At 47.7% G+C, this 17,573-nt stretch overlaps 1 protein-coding gene and 1 long non-coding RNA gene across 14 annotated transcripts in view; both read left to right on the top strand.

Annotated features, from left to right (window-relative positions):
* Nucleotides 1-13,499, top strand: part of LOC132594404 (uncharacterized) — a 71,524-nt gene extending 58,025 nt beyond the window's left edge. For 7 of the 9 annotated variants that reach the window (XR_011377137.1, XR_011377136.1, XR_011377131.1 and 4 more), the window contains 4 exons: nucleotides 8,137-8,262; nucleotides 9,296-12,573; nucleotides 12,935-13,051; nucleotides 13,181-13,499. This is a non-coding gene — a long non-coding RNA (uncharacterized lncRNA). The remainder of the gene's footprint in view (nucleotides 1-8,136; nucleotides 8,263-9,295; nucleotides 12,574-12,934; nucleotides 13,052-13,180) is intronic. The other 2 variants (XR_011377135.1, XR_011377134.1) reach the window with 2 other exon arrangements.
* A 1,596-nt stretch (nucleotides 13,500-15,095) lies between these two features.
* The window catches only part of FBXO25 (F-box protein 25), a 55,698-nt gene continuing 53,220 nt past the window's right edge, over nucleotides 15,096-17,573 (top strand). For all 5 annotated transcript variants that reach the window (XR_009560563.1, XM_070044638.1, XM_060291690.1 and 2 more), the window contains exon 1: nucleotides 15,096-15,239. The gene's annotated coding sequence lies outside the window, so the exon portion shown is untranslated. The remainder of the gene's footprint in view (nucleotides 15,240-17,573) is intronic.

Below are 17,573 nucleotides of genomic sequence, written 5' to 3'. Positions count from 1 at the left end.
CCAGAAACAATGACTACCTTAGGCTAAGCGGTAAACGTTGCTTATCAGCTGACCGTGAGGTGGGCGGTCAGCCGGGATCACCCAGGTGGGCCCAGTGTCATCAGGGTCCTTATGAGTGAGTGGAGGATCCAGGGAGAGGGGGGCGGGAAAGTCTTGGTGGTCAGGGCTGGCTTTGAAGGGGGAGGGTCCCGGGAGCCGAGGAAGGTGGGCAACCTCCAGAAGCAAGAAAAGGCAAGAAATGGGTTTTCTGTGGGACACGGCTCTGCCAACACCTTGATTTTAGCTCAGAGAGACCCCTTTCCGTTTCTGAGCTCCAGAACCACAAAGTGATAAATTTGCGTGTTTTAAACCATTAAGTTTGTGGTAATTTGTTCTAGCAGCAGTAGGAAACTAATACTAATACTATGATGTTTCTTCCTGAATATCTTGTTTACCACACTGACTTGAGTGTGAAACAATAGGTTTGACTGTGAAAATGCAGCTAAGATTGACCTAACCTTCGGCCAGTCCGGCCCAAGCACGTTTATGAATAATGCCCAACTTGGTGTTTACACCCTCCAGTTTAAAAAAGTGATTATAATAGAAATATTTAAAAATGTATTTTTGCTTTTCTCTTGGGTTTTGGATAAAGATATGTAGGTTTTAGCATCTCTTATTTCATGTTTCTCCTTTTTATTCAAGATGAAATATTCCCAGAAATGTCAAAATGACACAGACATGTTCAGCGTTTGCTGTTTCCAGGTCGTGGGGTGGGCAGAACTCCTGGCACCTGTGTTAGTATAACAACTGGAGACCCAGGACCAGCACTGGGGTCTGTACTGGTTTGGATGTTGTCAGATTATATGATCTAAGAATGACAGTTTATAATCACTTCTTTACTATGGCTTATTGTTTTTTTCCCCTCCAATTTTTTTTTAATGAAGTTGTGCTTATACAAATTACTAGTTTTATAAAAGTACAAAAGGGCTTTCACCTAGTTTCTGAAGAATAATAAGATCAGTGTTGTAGGGGAATAAACTGTGGCTACTTAAGAAAGGCCGAGGACCACCCTTGTACTCAGAATTTTTGTGTATTGGGAAAGGGCATAATGACGAAAAGGTACTATTCAGTAACATTTCAGAAATGTGTGTTTTATTATCACAAATACATCTAGGTACATGCGTAGACAAGGGGCACACGTGAAAGACATTTGATTTTTGGATCACGCTGAGTAGAGTGTCCTTACGACACATGCCTCCAAAATGTGGTTTACGGCTGAGCCTGGTGTGCAAGCTCTCAGCTTCGAGCGCCCTTCAGAACGAGAACTTTATTTATTTATGTATTTTTTATTTAAGTATAGTTGATTTATAATACCGTGTTAGTTTCAGTTGTACAGCACAGTGATTCAGTTACATGTATATAACTGAATATATATTCCTTTTAGATTCTTTTCTGTCGTGGTCCAAATGCAGGTTGGAAAAGAATTTCCAGACACAAGGCAGAATGCAGAGGATGGAATTTATTAGCGGGAATGGTTGCTGCCAGAACAGCGGACCGACTTCCTAGTAGTCTGGGATAGCCAACCCTGAACATGTGCTATTAGTCGGTTTTTATAGCCAGAGAACAAAAGAATGGTCCGAGGTGAAAATTTCTTTTCTCAATTGGTCGAGGCACATATATACACCTTCCTTCTATAGGGTGGGAGTGGGACAAGGCAGATGCCTTTCCTTATTTGGGACGAAAGAGGAACAGTCCCGTTGACCAGGTGGGCTCAGGAATTTCGTTCCCATCGCAACATGGCGCGGAGGGCGAGAGAGTCTGGTGGGGTCCGTAACCAGCTTTTTCAGGCTGGGCTGTCCTTTGTCCTTGAAGCACCATTGTCCTTGGAGCACCACATTTTCCCTTATAGGTTATTACAGAATATTGAGTAGTTCCCTGTGCTACACAGTAGGTCCTTGTTGGTTATCTATTTTATATGTAGTAGTGTGTATCTGTTAATCCCAACCACAAGAGCTGTATTTAAAGCCACCCTGCGCCCTCCCGAGCATTCCAGCCTGAACTCCACCCCAGCCCCTACCCACGCCCTCGGCCATTGTGCTGCTAAATACAATCGCTTACTGTGTTTTAAATAGAGCGGATGCCTCACTGTCATTTATTGTAGTCACGTACGTGGGCCTTTGCTTTCAGTAATATTTAAAGCTGTGCCTAATTAGATTTAACACCATTTGCTTGAAGACTTGTTAAGAATCCTTTGCAAGGTGGGTTTAGTGCTCCAAACTCATGTGAAGTCTGGATTTTTACGTATCCGCATATTTTAAAGGATGGAATGCCTACCTCACACTTTTAGGTTTTATCCCCCTCTTCCCACTGGAGATTGGAAGGAAGACTAGCAGGAAAGAGTCTACAGTAAAAGAACTGTTGCCCCAGCCTTGTGCTCTCTGCGAGGGTGTCTTAACCTCATCTCAGGGCCGAGGGGGATTGTTCAAAGCCCAAAAGCTGCCTCTGGAGTCCGGTGAACCGACCTATGAAGCTGCTGCTGACAGCCCTCAGGGTGGTCTTTTTTCTTTTTAAAAAATCTGCTTTTGCTTTGTTTCCATTGGATTTGTTTTTCTTCCCTAGGAGACGTTGCAGCGATGGCCCATAGGAGAGGGTGAATAATTACCTGGGTGAACAGAGAGGCACACAGCATGCTGGCGGGCGTGCGAGCAGGTGGCCCAGGAGGGGCTCTGTCCCTGACGGAAGGTCTGGCTGATGCCGAGGGCTTGAGCGGCCAAGGGCCTCTGCTGAGAAGTCTGCTCCCTCAGAAGGGGGCCGATGGCCCAACCCAGAGCCCAGGAAGCCACGAGCCCCAGGGGCCACGGGTGGGCTGGCTGCAGGTGGGAGCTGCCCGCAGGGAGAGCATTCGCCCAGCTTCCTCCTCTCCCACCCGGTCCCCCCCCACCCCATCATCAACTTCCTTTATCTTACAGCTCCGGAGGTCAGGGTCCTACTAGGTGTTGGCAGGGGAGGGTTCCTTCTGGCGCCCAGAGGAGAATCCACGTCTTTGTTTTTTCTAGCTCTAGAGGCTGTCTGCGCGCCCAACAGGCAGGACCCACAGCAGGCAGCCAGTAGGGGGAGCAGGGTGGGGCCCCAGGGCTGTGCAGGGCCGGACCTGCGGCCGGAAGGAGGACGCAAATCTACAGCCTTCCAGAGTCGCCAGGCCCGGAGCTGAGTCACGCCTGAGCTCAGGGCGTGGCCTGCCAGTCTCCAGGGTCCAGGCTAGCAGGTAAGCAGCCTGGATGGTGCCACCCCTGTGGTTTTACAAGTAAAAAGCGAACAAATTGAAAATCAACAGTGCTTCTTATACACCTCAGAGAACTGAGATCACAGGGCAAACCCAAGGTCTCACCCGAGGTGGGGAGAAAACAACTGAGAGGCTCTTGTGAAGGTCACGGTCCCAGTCGCTGGCACCCTCAAACCTGAGATGTAATCACACTCCCCCCGACGCCCACATCCCCGCCCCCTGTCCTCCACACCTGCATTGCTGCTCCCCAGGCCTCTGCCCACCAAACCCACGTGCCTGCCCCCATGCACCCTCGTCCCTTGGACTGGGCTCCTAGGCACAGGGGATTCCAGTGGAAAACACTGCACGCCTTGATCTCAGGTGGCCTCGGCCTGAAGCAGCCTGAGGCAGGATTTCGGCTCCCAGCCAGAGATTGAAGTCGGGCCGCGGCAGTGAGGGCGCTGAATCCTGGCCACTAGACCAGCGGCCAGTGACAAGGCCCTGGCCCTTCGGCTTTGTAGAAATGAATTTCCACAGAGACGGAAAGCAGTGAAACAAGTAAAGTATTTATTAGGAGGAAAAAGGGTACACGTGGATAGACACATGGATGGACTCAGAGAGTGGCGCCCTCGTGGTAGTTTGAATCACTTATATTCGGCAGTTCTTCCGGGTTTCCTCTGGCCAATCATCTTGCTCTGTCTGGCTCTGAGTCTGTATTTGGTTTATCTCAAGGTCCTGCCCTGTGTGTGCGTGCATCTCTTAGCCAAGATGGATTCTAGCACAGAGGCCTATGGGTAGGTTGACATCACCTACTATGGGGTGGCGCCCCCTCCTGTTGACCCCCAGGAGCCTTTCTGCACGTGTGTAATCGGGAAGGAATATGAGGTCTCGTTATCTCTTATCTGGGCTGGGCTCAGGTCTTCCTCCCTCCAGCTGCTGTCTTCGTCTTGGAGTATCTGTTCAGGGGGACAGACTCCAGCTGCTCAGCCTGGGGCCATCTAACTCCTGCCTCACCAGCTCGCCCCACACCCACGTCCTATCGAGAGGACTCCGACGAACAGGGGATTCCAGCGGAAAACACCGCACGTCTGAGACCTTGTTTAAGGGGAACTGCCTCTCCTATGCCTCACTTCTAAACGGTAAATTGTTTAAGTTATACATTTAACAGACCACCTTGTGAGAGCCGTAAAAAGAATGGAAGTTCACATGCAAATCTACTATAAACAGCATTGTGGCATCTACTCATCAGCAATAACGAAACGTTACTATGTTTCCATAACCATAAACCGCTTTTCCTGGGTTATCAGGAGGTCTTCCCTGTCACCAGGAATGGATGCGTAGCTCAGGCGGTCCCACCTCTGTGGCCTTATTCCCTGGCATTGACTCTGCTCACCCAGGGTGAACACAGGACTGGCGCTCGCGTTCCCCAGCCCCAGGGACTACGCCGTCCCTCCTGGGTTTCCTAAACCCTGTCCACACCGGTGTACATAGTCCCTTTATTAAATCCTCCTTCAACTACCCCAGTTTGAACGTTCCATCCTTCCCTAAGGGGATCCCGCCACATCTGAGGAGGTAGAGAGGGATCTAGTGTGTAATACAGACCTCTTTCCACTGGCTTTGCCAAGATAAATGCCTGTAGTTGCTAGAAAAAGCATGTGGTTTTCTGTACCTTAACCCGGATGGTATGAATGCGTGAAAGTTCATTGAGCCATCTCACCTCTTCTGGGGAGACTGGCGGGCAGAAGGAATGCCAAAGCACAGGTTAAATTAAACCCCAGGAAGCCGGAAGAGCCGGAGAATTCTGACTTGCTGCACTTTTGGCAAGGCCCTGCTGTAGAACGCTATTTTCTTTTTATTCTTGCCCTTCTCTTAGCCAGAATACCGTCTGAAATACTTTTACCATTTTCCTGTTGCCACTGTGAAAAGCACTGTTGGGGAACTGACACCGGGTCAAGCGGGCAAGGGTAATTTAACATTTAGTTTTGTTTTAGAAATTGCGGTCCTGTTCTCTTGACGCCATTCCCTGGAAGAGCCCTTGTTTGCGCTCAGAGACCAGCATTGTACAGGACGTCGAGCAAATGTTTTCCACGCGCACACAGTGTTTACAGAGCTGGAGCAATTGCGTTTTGATTCTGTCCTCTTGTGTCACATTTGGCGCTGACACTGGACTGAGTTCCAGACACAGTGGACGTCTGTGTGAATTGGGCCTTGCCCCTCTTAGACCTCGCCCCTCTTAGACCTCAGCTGTTCTGTGAAAGTTCGTGGGTTGGTTATGAGATGCCAGCCTCTCTGCTGTGTCCCCTGTGGAGCGTCAAACACATGACAACTGCAGACCACAGAGGTCGGGCCCTGTGCGCCGTCACCCGCGGGGTCTCCCCCACCCAGCAGCGGTGTTTAGGCTGCAGGATGGGGAGACCTCTGGGCACCGCGGGGGAGTACAAGTTTTGCCCAGATTTCTCTGATTCAAACAGTAATTGCTTTCGCTTGTTTTACACATTAATTGAAAGCCCGGTCATTGGAACAAAGAGTTTGAGGGCTTAACAAAAATAAGAAACAACTGATCTAAAGCAGGGGCTTCCAAATCTGGCTGCAGAGAATCAACCGGAAAGACTTTGGGTAACAGAAGTATGCGGGTTTTACCATGATCAAAGCGAAGAGAATCTCATGGGGGTGGGACGGCAGCTTTCACAAGCTCGTTGGGTGATCCTTGCGCACACATCGTGGCGAGCTTGGGAAACGTTCGTTTGGACCAGCAGTTGAAACCGTACTGTGCCTTAGAATCTCCTGAGTAGCTTGTAGATTAGCCGCTGCCCAGACCTCAGCCCCAGAAATTCTGACTGAGAAGCCACAGGTGTGCCTGGGATGCTGCAGCTAAGTAAACGCACCAGATGATTGTAATGTAAGTAGTTTGAGGGCCCGTGCGGAGAAACACGTGAACACAGTTAACCGCACGTGTGCCCCACGGTGGACCTTCCCTCTTCCAAAGGTGAACGTTTCCTGCATAGCTATCTGAGGCTTCAAAACAGGGCTTCTTTTAAAAACAACAGTGGTTGTTTCCGAGTGGTGGAATTATGGATGGTTTGTAGATATTTATTCTTTACGCTTGTCTGTATTTTCTAGTTTTCATTAAGCGTATAGTATATTCCATCTACTGTATTGTTTCAGTAATAAAATATTAGTGATCAATAATTTTAAAATATGATAAAGAGGAATACAACTGAAAAATCTGTCTCCTTTCTAAGCAACAAGTTTAGAAAGACATTCTTGCCCATTTTTTAGAGCTTGGTTCTTGGTCTCCTTTTCCATAGTACTCATGTCATGTGTGTGACATAGATTTCCCAAGGTAGCTCATTACAGCCTATTTAACCAACAGCGGCTGACACGGGTGTTTGATCTTTTGACGTGTGCTGTGTCTGCTTTATAAACCGCAAGCTGTGTTGTCCTGCTCCACCTTTTTGTCTTCTATTGTCTTTTGATTTTCTTCTGCTTCTTATTGTTTGTGTTCATATTTCCCTCATTCCTCATCCTCTCCCGCCATCCCCACCTTGAATCTCTAGTTAATACAGGAAAAGCTTCAGGCAAAGCACAGACAATGGTAGCTTTACAAGGCACTAATCCCATTCATGAGAGCTCGACCTTCGGGGTTCAAGCACCTCCCAAAGGCCCCACCTCCTAATGCCATCTCATCAGGCATTAGGATTTCAACTGGTGGATTTTGAGGGGACAAACTTTCAGGCCATAGTAACATCAAACTTTATCAAGTAAATAAGCAACATAATCTGGAAATATCTCCATTTACCAACCCTCCTGGTATATTCCTTCAATTCTGTTGTGAGATCAATAGAATCTTCTGGTCTAGAACATGAACATGCATACTTAACATTTTTTTTATGAAGGATGTGTTTCATTGATTTGTTCATTCATTTATTTATTCAGCAAGTATCTAAGTGTCTAGTATGTACCAGGCACTGTCCTGGGAGCCAGGATGCATTGGTGAACAAAAGAGAAAAAAGAAAATTCTGCCCTGGTGAAGCTTACATCCTGGGGTAATTAATAAATTTATTAATACATTAATAAGGGTGAAAAATAGACCAGTGTGAGGGGCTTTCTGAGTGTCTGGGGAACGTTGCAATTTTAACTGAAATACTAAAGGTAGGTCTAATGAGAAGGCAACCTGTGAGCGGAGGCTTGATAAGTTAGGAAGCCATCATATGTAAACGTATGATACTTGCAAGTCACCTGAAGACCCAGCTTTCGCAAGATCTTGTGCAGACACTGTCTACCGGGCAATTTTCCTTCCATGCCAGGATAAGACAAGGCAGAGCAAGGGGGCATTTCACTTGTAACAGCAGGAATCACAGCAAGTCTGTGTTTCCTTCTTATAAATGCCCTTTTAAGGTTTTATAGCTCTAACAACTATTGTAGACAGCACAATTGTCCTTCAGTCAAAGGAGAAACATCTATATAAAGTAGCTTACTTATTTTCCTCTCAAGATTTTTCTTTAAAATACATGCAATTTCCATGGACCTATGAGGCTCTCTGGCTTAGAACGCTGGCTGAATATTTTCCAACAGTACACTTTTCCTCCCGGTAGGGAAGGATAATATCTTGAAACATGAATCTCCCTGACTTCCGTTTATCTACTCCCTTGTATGTGACTTTGCACTAGTTAGAACATCCATGTTACCTTGAAAAGAAGTAGGAGTTTTAGAGCTGGAATGAGAAGCAGAAGAAAGGGTAAATGTTTGATGTATTTTGCTGCAACAAGTCAACATGAGGCAGTGGAACCAAGAAACAGAAAGTAAGCTCCTGTCTCTAGACTTCGCTGCATCACCGGGGCAACTTGACAGGGTCACTTAAGCAGCACACTAATCCTTGGGATTTCCATCGGCAGCTGCCTACACATCAGACCCATGGGTCACAGAGACGAGAGAGCCCAGCTGTGCACGAAACCTCACCAAGTCCCAACCAAGTAGCTACACTGGGGACCCTCCACTGCCCTCCACAGCTCTGGACACGTGTAAGTTCCCTCCTCAGTTTGGTTGTGCCTCAAGGTTTCCCCACTGTATCTCTAAAATACGCACCTGGGATTGGGCTCCCTGCCTAAGCATGGTCCTAGCTTTGGCATTTGCTTTTCTTTACTTCTGCCCACTGAGACATAGTAGAGAAGTTCTCGGAAGAATGACTTCAGCAGAGAAGTTGCAGGCGGTTATGTGCCATTCCTTAGGTACTCCTCAAACGTTAGGCTTTCAGTGACGCTACACCCACCCATGGCTCACGTCACTTACGTTGCTCTGGGTTTCACGTTGCAGTAAAAGCAAAGAGCATTTGTAGAAAGACTGAGCAAAATTGTTGGTATTTTTGCTGTTCTTTGCTTCCCCTGTTCGTGGAGGTGGATTGAGACACCTGGAATGAGGCTCTGTGGACCAGCAGATAGAAAAAAGGTGAGCCGTCACAGGGCCAGGAAGTGGCTCCTCTGTTTAGACATCTCTATGAGTGTGGGTCCTGGTGTGCACAGAAACAAATTCTGGCCCTCGTACACACCTACTCTCCTGGCTGCGGCTGCCTTTATCAACTCGGTCCCGCAGATGCAGACTCGCTAACGGCGCGAATTCATCCTCTTTCTGTCCTGCCATCCTCAGCATTTCAGATGAAGCTGAGGTTTTCATGCAAACAGAGAAGCTAAATTTCTGTGTTCTGGTTATATAGTTCCACGTGTGCATTAGACACTATTTTCCAACAGATGAGAATCATTTCTGTTGACATTTTCAACCATTCAATTCCACTTGCTTTTCTAAATTAGATTTGCTTTAACTTCATTTTCTCCCAGACATTATTGGAGGAATGATTATGGAGCCCATTAACCATTTCATCATTTTATTGCTGATAGCCAAACCAGAATTAATTTTCCAAAATTATGTAGCACATTACCATAATGATTTACTAAAATCCAGGTGTATTTAAAATACTGCCTTTCTATTGTTTCTGTTTCTTTTCTTTTTCACAATTTTTTATTTCATTTTATTTATTTATTTATTTATTTATTTATTTAGGCTGCATTGGGTCTTTGTTGCTGCATGTGGGCTTTCTCCAGTTGCGGCCAGCAGGGGCTACTCTTTGTTGCTGTGCGTGGGCCTCTCATCGTGGCGGCCTCTCTTGCTGCGGCTCTAGGTACGTGGGCTTCAGTAGTTATGGCATGCGGGCTCAGTAGTTGTGGCGCACGGGCCCAGCTGCTCCGTGGCATGTGGGATCTTCCCGGACCAGGACTGGAACCCGTGTCCCCTGCATTGGCAGGCAGACTCTTAACCACTACGCCACCAGGGAAGCCCCTGTTTATTTTCAATTCTATCAAAAAGCAGTAAACTTCTGCTGACAAAATTGCTTGGAAAAACCCAGTTGTTCATCAGGCAATGTTGCTGTTTTCCATTTATTAGGTTTTTACTGTAGCCCTGGTGATGGGGCATCTGTGGCACATTGCCTTCATTTGTACAACTAGTGACCCTAAGCAGAAACTCGGAAAATTCTCATGGCTGGACGTGAGAGGATCTTCTCATGCCTCTCCTTTCGAAGAAGGGTCCCCTTAATAGACTTTGCTCAACTCACTCAGAGGCTGCACCTCTGTGCTTCCTCCCAGGAGGGTATGGTCAGTCGTCCCCCATTCAGCAGAGGGACAGAGTCATGATGGGCAGGAGACCAGGGTGACCTAAGGTGACTGGAAGTCTGGGCCAGTCAGAGAGCAGCCCAGCAATGCTGTTGATAAAAGGCTACAGACACCTTAGCGACCACGCCCAGCCCATGGTGGTCTCGCATTTGGTGGACGTGGGGAGAGGGATCTGGGACTCCCAGGCTCAGAGGACAGCAGACACAGAGACTATCTGCTGTGTTAGGGGAAGAAAACCATGTTTGGCATGGGAGGCTCGGCCCCAGCTCTGCCGTTCCTCCCCCAGCTGAGTCTTGAAGGTGTGGCCTTATCTACAAGGACAGATTAGGCTCCACGCAGAGTTCTCTCTTGGTTCTAACAATCTATCGAAGTTTATGCCATTGCTTGGATCTCACAGAAAGCGATATAGAACCAAGAGAAGCACATGCCAGCTTGGAAATAACCATGCAGAGGACGAGCCAACTTCAATACCACATCTGAGGTGACTCTGAAGGGGACTTGTTCCCAGTGTTCCAGCCGTGGTCGTGTTGTGTAGATCAAACGATGTTGGCTGGACGGGCAGCCAGCCTCTCCTTCCCCTCTCCACCGAGAACTCTACTTTCAGGGCTCTGTAAAGTGTCAGACCCTAGTCCCTGCCTTCAGAGAGCTCATGGTCTTCACGCAAAGCTGAGATGTTTCTGTAAGTCGAGGGCAGGGCGAGCTGGGATATAATTAACTGAAAGAAGTTACAGTAAACTGTGGTTGGCTAGTGACTGGTAAAGATTCAAGCACTGGAGGGCTGGGGGAAAGAGGATCACCTAAAACAGGCATCTCAGGGGGGCGCCCCCCAGGGAGGTGGACATGCAGTGATGGCGTCAGACAAGCCAAGTCACATCCTGGATCCACGTCTGCCTACTTGTGGGGTCCCAGCAAGGTTACTGAGCTTTCTCGAAGCCTCGGGGCCTCATCTTCAAGACACAGTAATAACAGGATTGACCTTTTAGGGTTATTTGGAGCATAAGGCAAGCAGAGTGCTTGAGCACAGCCTGGTGTGCAGTGAACAGTAAGTAAAATTTAGCCATTTACACCATCACTGTCATTATCAAAGCTGTCATTGTTATCAGCATATAAAGAGAGGGTTGGTCTGAGCCTTGAGGAGTGGGGTCATGTGGGCAGGCTGAGAATAACTCGGGACTTCATGGAGATGCTCCCTTGAATTCATGGGTGGAATTTTAAGACACCAGAAGTGGGAGAGACTTAGAGATTTACCGTTTTTGTCTCTAGATTGAAGTGCCTACTTTCTGAGATTTACGTTAGAGGAAAGGGAGCATGGCACTAAGAGATGTTACCGAAAACATCTGCCCTGTTAGAGGCCATATTAAGTTATGAAACTATGTTTTTCCCCCTCACCTGCCAAAGTGAATTTTAGTATCTTCTTATGACTGCTCAGGCTAAAGTGATCTCCCTGCAGCTGTGACCCCCATCAAAGTTCACGTGTGCGAATGACCTGGCCCTTCCTTGAGGTCTTTTGAATTTTCGTTTAAATGTTTGATTGCTAACACTTCTTACATGTATTTCCTGCCTCAATCACAGAGCACAAGCTCCTAGCGGACAGGGAAGGTTTCTACATTTCTGCAGTTCCCACAACTCTTAATATGATTCTGGGTGTGGGGTAAGCCCTCAACATATTTGCTGGTTGTTTGATTTTTTTAATTCAATATGTTGCATAAAATTTGGCCAGGAATATGTCAGATAGAAATGTTCCTCCCAAAGAAAAAATATGTATTGGCTTAGCGAGGTTTAACATACTTGCAGTGAAATGCTCAATGATATTTAACACAGGCATAGTCTCATCCCAAACTACACCAGACACTCTCATCACCCCAGAAGGCTGCCCTGTCCCTACCCTGGCCCCGCAAAGCCACCACGGGTGTGGTTCTATCACATTTCACACGAATGGAGTCACACGGCATATACTTCCGTGTCTGCGTTCCTTCACTAAGATACTATTCTTGACAAGCGTCCACGTTGTCGCACGTATCAGCGGCTCATTCTCTTTCCACGGCTTGAATATTCCAGTCTGTTAGTCCACTTCCTTGCAAACAGATATCTAGGTTGTTCCAAGGAATAAACTGCTACGAACATTATTGTACATGCTCCTCGTGGCCCTGTTTTCATTTATCTTTGATAAATACCTAGGGTGGAATGTGCTGGGGCATCTGTATTAATGTAAACATGTCCATGAGTGGAGTTTGAGACAGCCTTGATACAGAGCAGGGCCCAGTGGGGTTCCTGGGCACAAAATCCTTCCTGTGTCCCCATTTCTTTGATTATAGGAAACAGGCTTCAGTCAGCCTCCATGACCTTCCATGAGTTCCATGGGGCAGATTCAAGCAGTTGTTAATTAGGGAAGGGAGGGGGACTCAAGAGAAACAATAGAGCAGCCTTGGGGCAGGGTCCTGGTTCCCCATCAAGGAATACACAGAACAACGTCTTTGAGCTGTTTTGCAGGTACTGAGACCCCCCCCAGGTGGGAGAAGTTAACGGTTAATGGCATGCTGCCCACAGAGGCCGGATTCGGCTTCAGCTCTGCGCCAGGTGAACAGAGAGGGTTTGGAGCTGGGTGAGGAGTTGTGGGCTTGCAAACTGGCTGCTCTCAAGATGAAGCCTGATGACGACATGTCTTGTCAGGCAAGTACAGAGTTTCAAAAGTGGAGGGATGAGGTGCCTGCAGGTGGCTGTGCAGTCAGCCTTCCCATCCCTCTGTCCCACGCTTACCACGTGCTCCTGGCCACCTCTTAGTTCAGGATCCTAAGATTCTATTCCGATTCCTATTTGAAAGATAAGGAGGCCCAAGACCGAGAGGAGATCTGAAACAAGCCAGCAAACACAAGCTATCTCCTCTTCTGCCCTGGCCATAGATGCCTGCTGGCCTGGAGGCATCTGTCAGAGAGGTGCTTTTGCCCCAGGCCTCTCCATATTTTGTATGTCTTTATAGCCATCACCCCATTTTCTCACTGTGTATTTGCCATCCTATATCTGCCTCGAACAGTGAGCTCCTGAAAATCAGGGATTTCAACTTCACATCCTCACCGCCTGCCATGGTACCCAGCATGTGGTCTGTGTGGTCACCCTAATGTACCTACTGCTCTACCAAGTCTGCACCAAGGTGACAGGGTTTTGTTTGGGTGGTTTGGTTTGGTTTTTATTTTGCACCCCAGTATTATCATTGCATAGAAAATAGAATTAGTCTTCATGTGCTGTATAAAGATGCCATTAAACATCTTATGTGTTCCAGACAGGGTGGAGCATGGAAAAAGAGACAATTCTCTGAGCCTGGATGGAGCAAAGCTGAGCTTGTCTCCAGAGGATCAGGGACACACTCCCCAGCGGTGTAGCAGCCTTCAGGACGCATGGGGGCCTCGTGCTGGCTGCACCCCAAGCCCCCGGGGAGGCATGGAGGCACCAGCATGCCTGTGACCAGTGACTGCCCCAGCTCACTGCTACAGCGGACCCCAGCTTTGGGGAGGGGCTGCAACAATGTGTTTAAGTGTCCCCAAATCCTTGGATCGAATCACAATTGGATTATTTTTAGGAAAATAAAGAACTCAAAATTCTCCATCATCCCAGTTGATAGACTTGTTAGGTGAAGGGACGCTGGCACAGTCTGGTAGGTAGGCCCCTCCTTCTGGGTCACTGCTCCTGAGGCTGCGCCCGCCCCATGGCAACTCCCCCCTCACCTCCAAGCTCCCTCCCAGGGGCTCTCCCCTCACTCCCGGGGCTCCACAGCGCCCAGCCACACCCTGTCTTTGCGGAGCATCTTCCTGCCCCTCTGCTGCTTTCTCCTCCTCCACTGGTGAAGTTTCTAGAGGCCCGTGAACATGCTCCTCTTTACAAGCAGAAAGCTAAGTGCGCTCTCAGAGATATTTGCTGGACGGAATTGACCTGAACCACTTGGGGGGCCCCTGCGTTTCTCTGCGGATGGCTGTCACTTTGCTTCCTCTCAATCCAGCCAGTGGAACTCCTTCACAAGGAGCTATGTGGACGTTGGCCAATTAGTCTAGACTTCATACTCCTCTAAGCCCCGTGGGGTGCCGGCGGGGCTCTCGCCCTGGCAATGTCGACCACAACTCCACTTGCACTTGTCTTTGCACCAACAATTCCAATGATGGTAATTTACTCGCAAACACACCACCCCAGAAATTTAAAAAATAAACCAAAACCACCCACGCATACAGCTACTCATTTATTTATTACTCATTTATTTTTAACGGCAAAATATTGGAAAGAACCGAACGCTCATCCATGGACGATACCTAAAACTAGGAAAAGAAGGGGGCGGTTCTTACATTTAGGATATGCAAGCAACACTGCTGACCTCTGTCCATAATCACTTTCCCATAATTTTAAAAGCATGTAGTCAAAGAACACTATTATAATAAGCACATGAGGAATAATTTACAAAATTATTTTTCTAAAACATGAATACCTACTATATTTTACACATTTTACAAAAAGAAAAATACTAAGATCAAATACTTATGTCCTGCTCACCATACCCCAGGTACTGTTTTGAATGTTTGACCATGTTAATTCAATTTTCATAAAGATCCTGTGAGGTAAGCCCCGCTGCCGGCTCCATTTTACTTGCGGGGAAAGTGAGACAGAGAGGTTCAGGCCTTAGTTAATGCCCACGCCTCTCGGTCCTGCTCCGACCCAGCCGAGAGCTCGCACTGGCCAGAACCGGGGGGCCTGCTCCTACCCTGCCCTCCGGAACCCCACATTCTTGTCTCCTAACTGGGAAAACCCCGCTAAATCGTTTATAAATACAAAGTACTTGGGCCTTAAAACTCAGTATACAAGGTAATGAGGTGCACAGGGGGATTGGGGGCAAATCGAAGCTGCATTCCCGAAATTCAGGTTGAGTTGGAAAGCTGAACAGCCTGGGGTGAGCGGATTCGAGTGTCTGTCTGCAGTCGGCCCGGCAGTCACGACCTAGGTGACCTACGCCTTCTCTGCTCCCTCAGCACCTGGGGCTTCTCAGCGCCCGGACGACGCCCCCGCCTCCCCCACGAGCCCCACGGGCCGCACCCACTGCGCACGCGCGGGCAGCGGCACGGGGGGGCCGGGAGCGACGCCCACTGCGCACGCGCGCGCCGCCGACTCGGGGATCAGGGTAGCAACACGGCCGCGCGGAGCCGCGCTGGCCAATCAGCGCGGCTGGGGGCGGGGCTTCCCCGCGGCGCTCCCGGGTAGGCGGTGGGCGATTTCCGGCAATAAATCCCGACGGGCCGCCGTCAGGTGCCGGCTGGGGGTTGTCAGTGCGCCAGGTGGGGCCCGGACTGTCGGCGCGCCAGGTAAGGATTGGAACGCCCCGCGCGCTAGGTGGGGACTATGGGCGTCCGCGCATCAGGTGGGCACGGAGGCAGTCTGCCCGCCACACGGCGGGGCCCACCCGTCCTCAACCCCACGCCCACCCTCCGCGTCCCGCAGCCCAGCTCCCCTCCCGCCCCCGCCTAAACCCGCTCCCACCGGGTCGGCCCCCTCCTCCCCCGGCCCGGGGCCTCCCGGACCACCCTTCCCCGGCCCGGCGTCTCCGGCGTCTGCCCTCCGGCCTCGTCCTCCCCAGCCCCTCCCGCGCGGGCACCTGCCCGGGCCTGCCCTAGTCCTCCCGGCGTCCGTCCTCTGCCCCCGTTCTGCTCCGGCTCCGGCCCCTCTTCGGTTGCCTTTCTTATTTTTCTTGAGCGGACGCGTTTCAATTCTGCGTCCTTCTCTTCGCGGTAAGCTCCGTTTGGACCCTTCTCCCAGCCCTGGCCCTGCTCGGACTCGAAGGAGTGTGGGGAATCGTGCCTTTTCCTGCGGAGCCCTCCTTTCTTACCTCTTCCAAATCCTTACCTCCAGCCCTAATCACAGAAGACACGTTTTACCTTATTCTTTCGTGTTCCACTTTCCCCTCTTACGGGAAGGTTTTCCATTTCCGTGAGGCATCTGTGATTATCTCTCAGGCCTTCTTGCAGTAAACCCCATTTCTGATTCTCAGCCCTCGGTTTACCATTTCTTGATGGTCTTTCTGGATCAGATTCTTCCACATTTATAAGCCTTATTCATGTTTGACCCTCAATTATTTGGAAATCTTGTAAGGAAGAGAAAGCAATAGAAAAAGCCAAATGCTTATCAAATTGAGGATCAGTCATTCTTATCTAAGAACAATGCAAGTTATTTTCTCAAAATTTATGATGAAATTTCCAGTATAAGAAATACTGGAAGAGAAACTCCTTTGCCAGCTTTTTTCTCTGAATATGAAAGTGCCTTTTATTTTCACTGTAACTTGTTTGTTTCTTATCTGTTTGTAATGTGTATAGCCATAGCTCTTGCTCTACAGGTATAGGCTTTATTGTTCTGAAAATCAGTTTAGTAACTGAGGAGAGTAAGTACTGTTATACATGTAACCTTTTCAGATTTTTAGAGCTGTTTCCTGTCATGTTTTCCTTGTCTTAGTGTTTTTATATTTAGATCAATCATTACTTTAGATCATATCTGATGATGTATGACATATAAGCTAAAAAATGTAAGAAAAAAACCCCTGCAGTTTTATGACATCTGTTTCTAATAGGGTGTTCAGGAATTGCTGTTTTAAAAATATAGTGGTAGAGCATGGATTGTGAATTGAGATTCCATGACTGTAAATCCCAGCTCCACCAAACTTTTTGCCTCAGTTTCTTCATCTATAAGATAGAGATTTAAAACTTTTAAATGCGGATTGCAACATTTCCTACCTTATACGGTAGTGTGAGGACTCAATGAGATAATAGAGGTAAACTGTCTAGGGTGATGCCTAACCCATACTGAGATCTAGAAAATGTTTGCTGCTGTTATCATTAGTTAACGGAAAGTGTGCTTGTTGAAGGAAAGACATTTCTTGTCTTGTGCAGGAGTTTCCACTGGCAAATGAACTTCATGAAGCCCTGTTCTGCAGTGCTTCACCCCCATGTCCTGCCATATAAAATAGAGATTGAGGGAAGATCTACAGCAGATGGCCCCATACGCTCTCTGACATTAGTTGGCATGAAATGTGCACAAAATTGCAGATTGTACCAGCTATTTTACAAGAGTAGCCGCTTTTGAGTAGTTGCTCTTACACATTTAATAATTTTCAGGAGTAATTTCTAGTTCTTATTTTTGTATTTGGAAATTATCAGAACAAAGGTGATTTTAATTAAATTTATAACATGATAGCAATTCAGATCTTTTAGCAGGACAGATAAATACATTTCCATAAAAAATGATGGGTTGTCATCATTCCAAAAGTTTAACAGTATTTTTCAATTTGCAGACTTGTTAGAGGCTTCAGACTGGGACTATTTTTGAAAATTTGAGACCCAAGCCTTTCACATTGCAACTTGTGTGTTTTTTCTTTCTGTTTTTTTTCTTTTCCCTGATGGCTTTTTTGTTATTGTTTGTAGTATCTGTGCTTCCAGAATCTCTGCTTTAGTTCATGAACTAAAGCATAAAGTATAAAGATTACATATAAGTACTATATATAAGGTTATATTATAATAACCTATGATGGGAAAGAATATGAAAAAAAATGTACATAATTGAATCACTTTGCTGTACACTTGAAGCTCACACAACATTGTAAATCAACTGTACTTCAATTTAAAAAAAGTTATATGCAAGTGTAAAGCATA

The sequence above is a fragment of the Globicephala melas genome, chromosome 21 (assembly GCF_963455315.2).
Source record: "Globicephala melas chromosome 21, mGloMel1.2, whole genome shotgun sequence".
NCBI lineage: Eukaryota > Metazoa > Chordata > Mammalia > Artiodactyla > Delphinidae > Globicephala > Globicephala melas.
The sequence above is the reverse complement of the archived record's forward strand: the minus strand, read 5'-3'. Positions and strand labels throughout refer to the sequence as shown.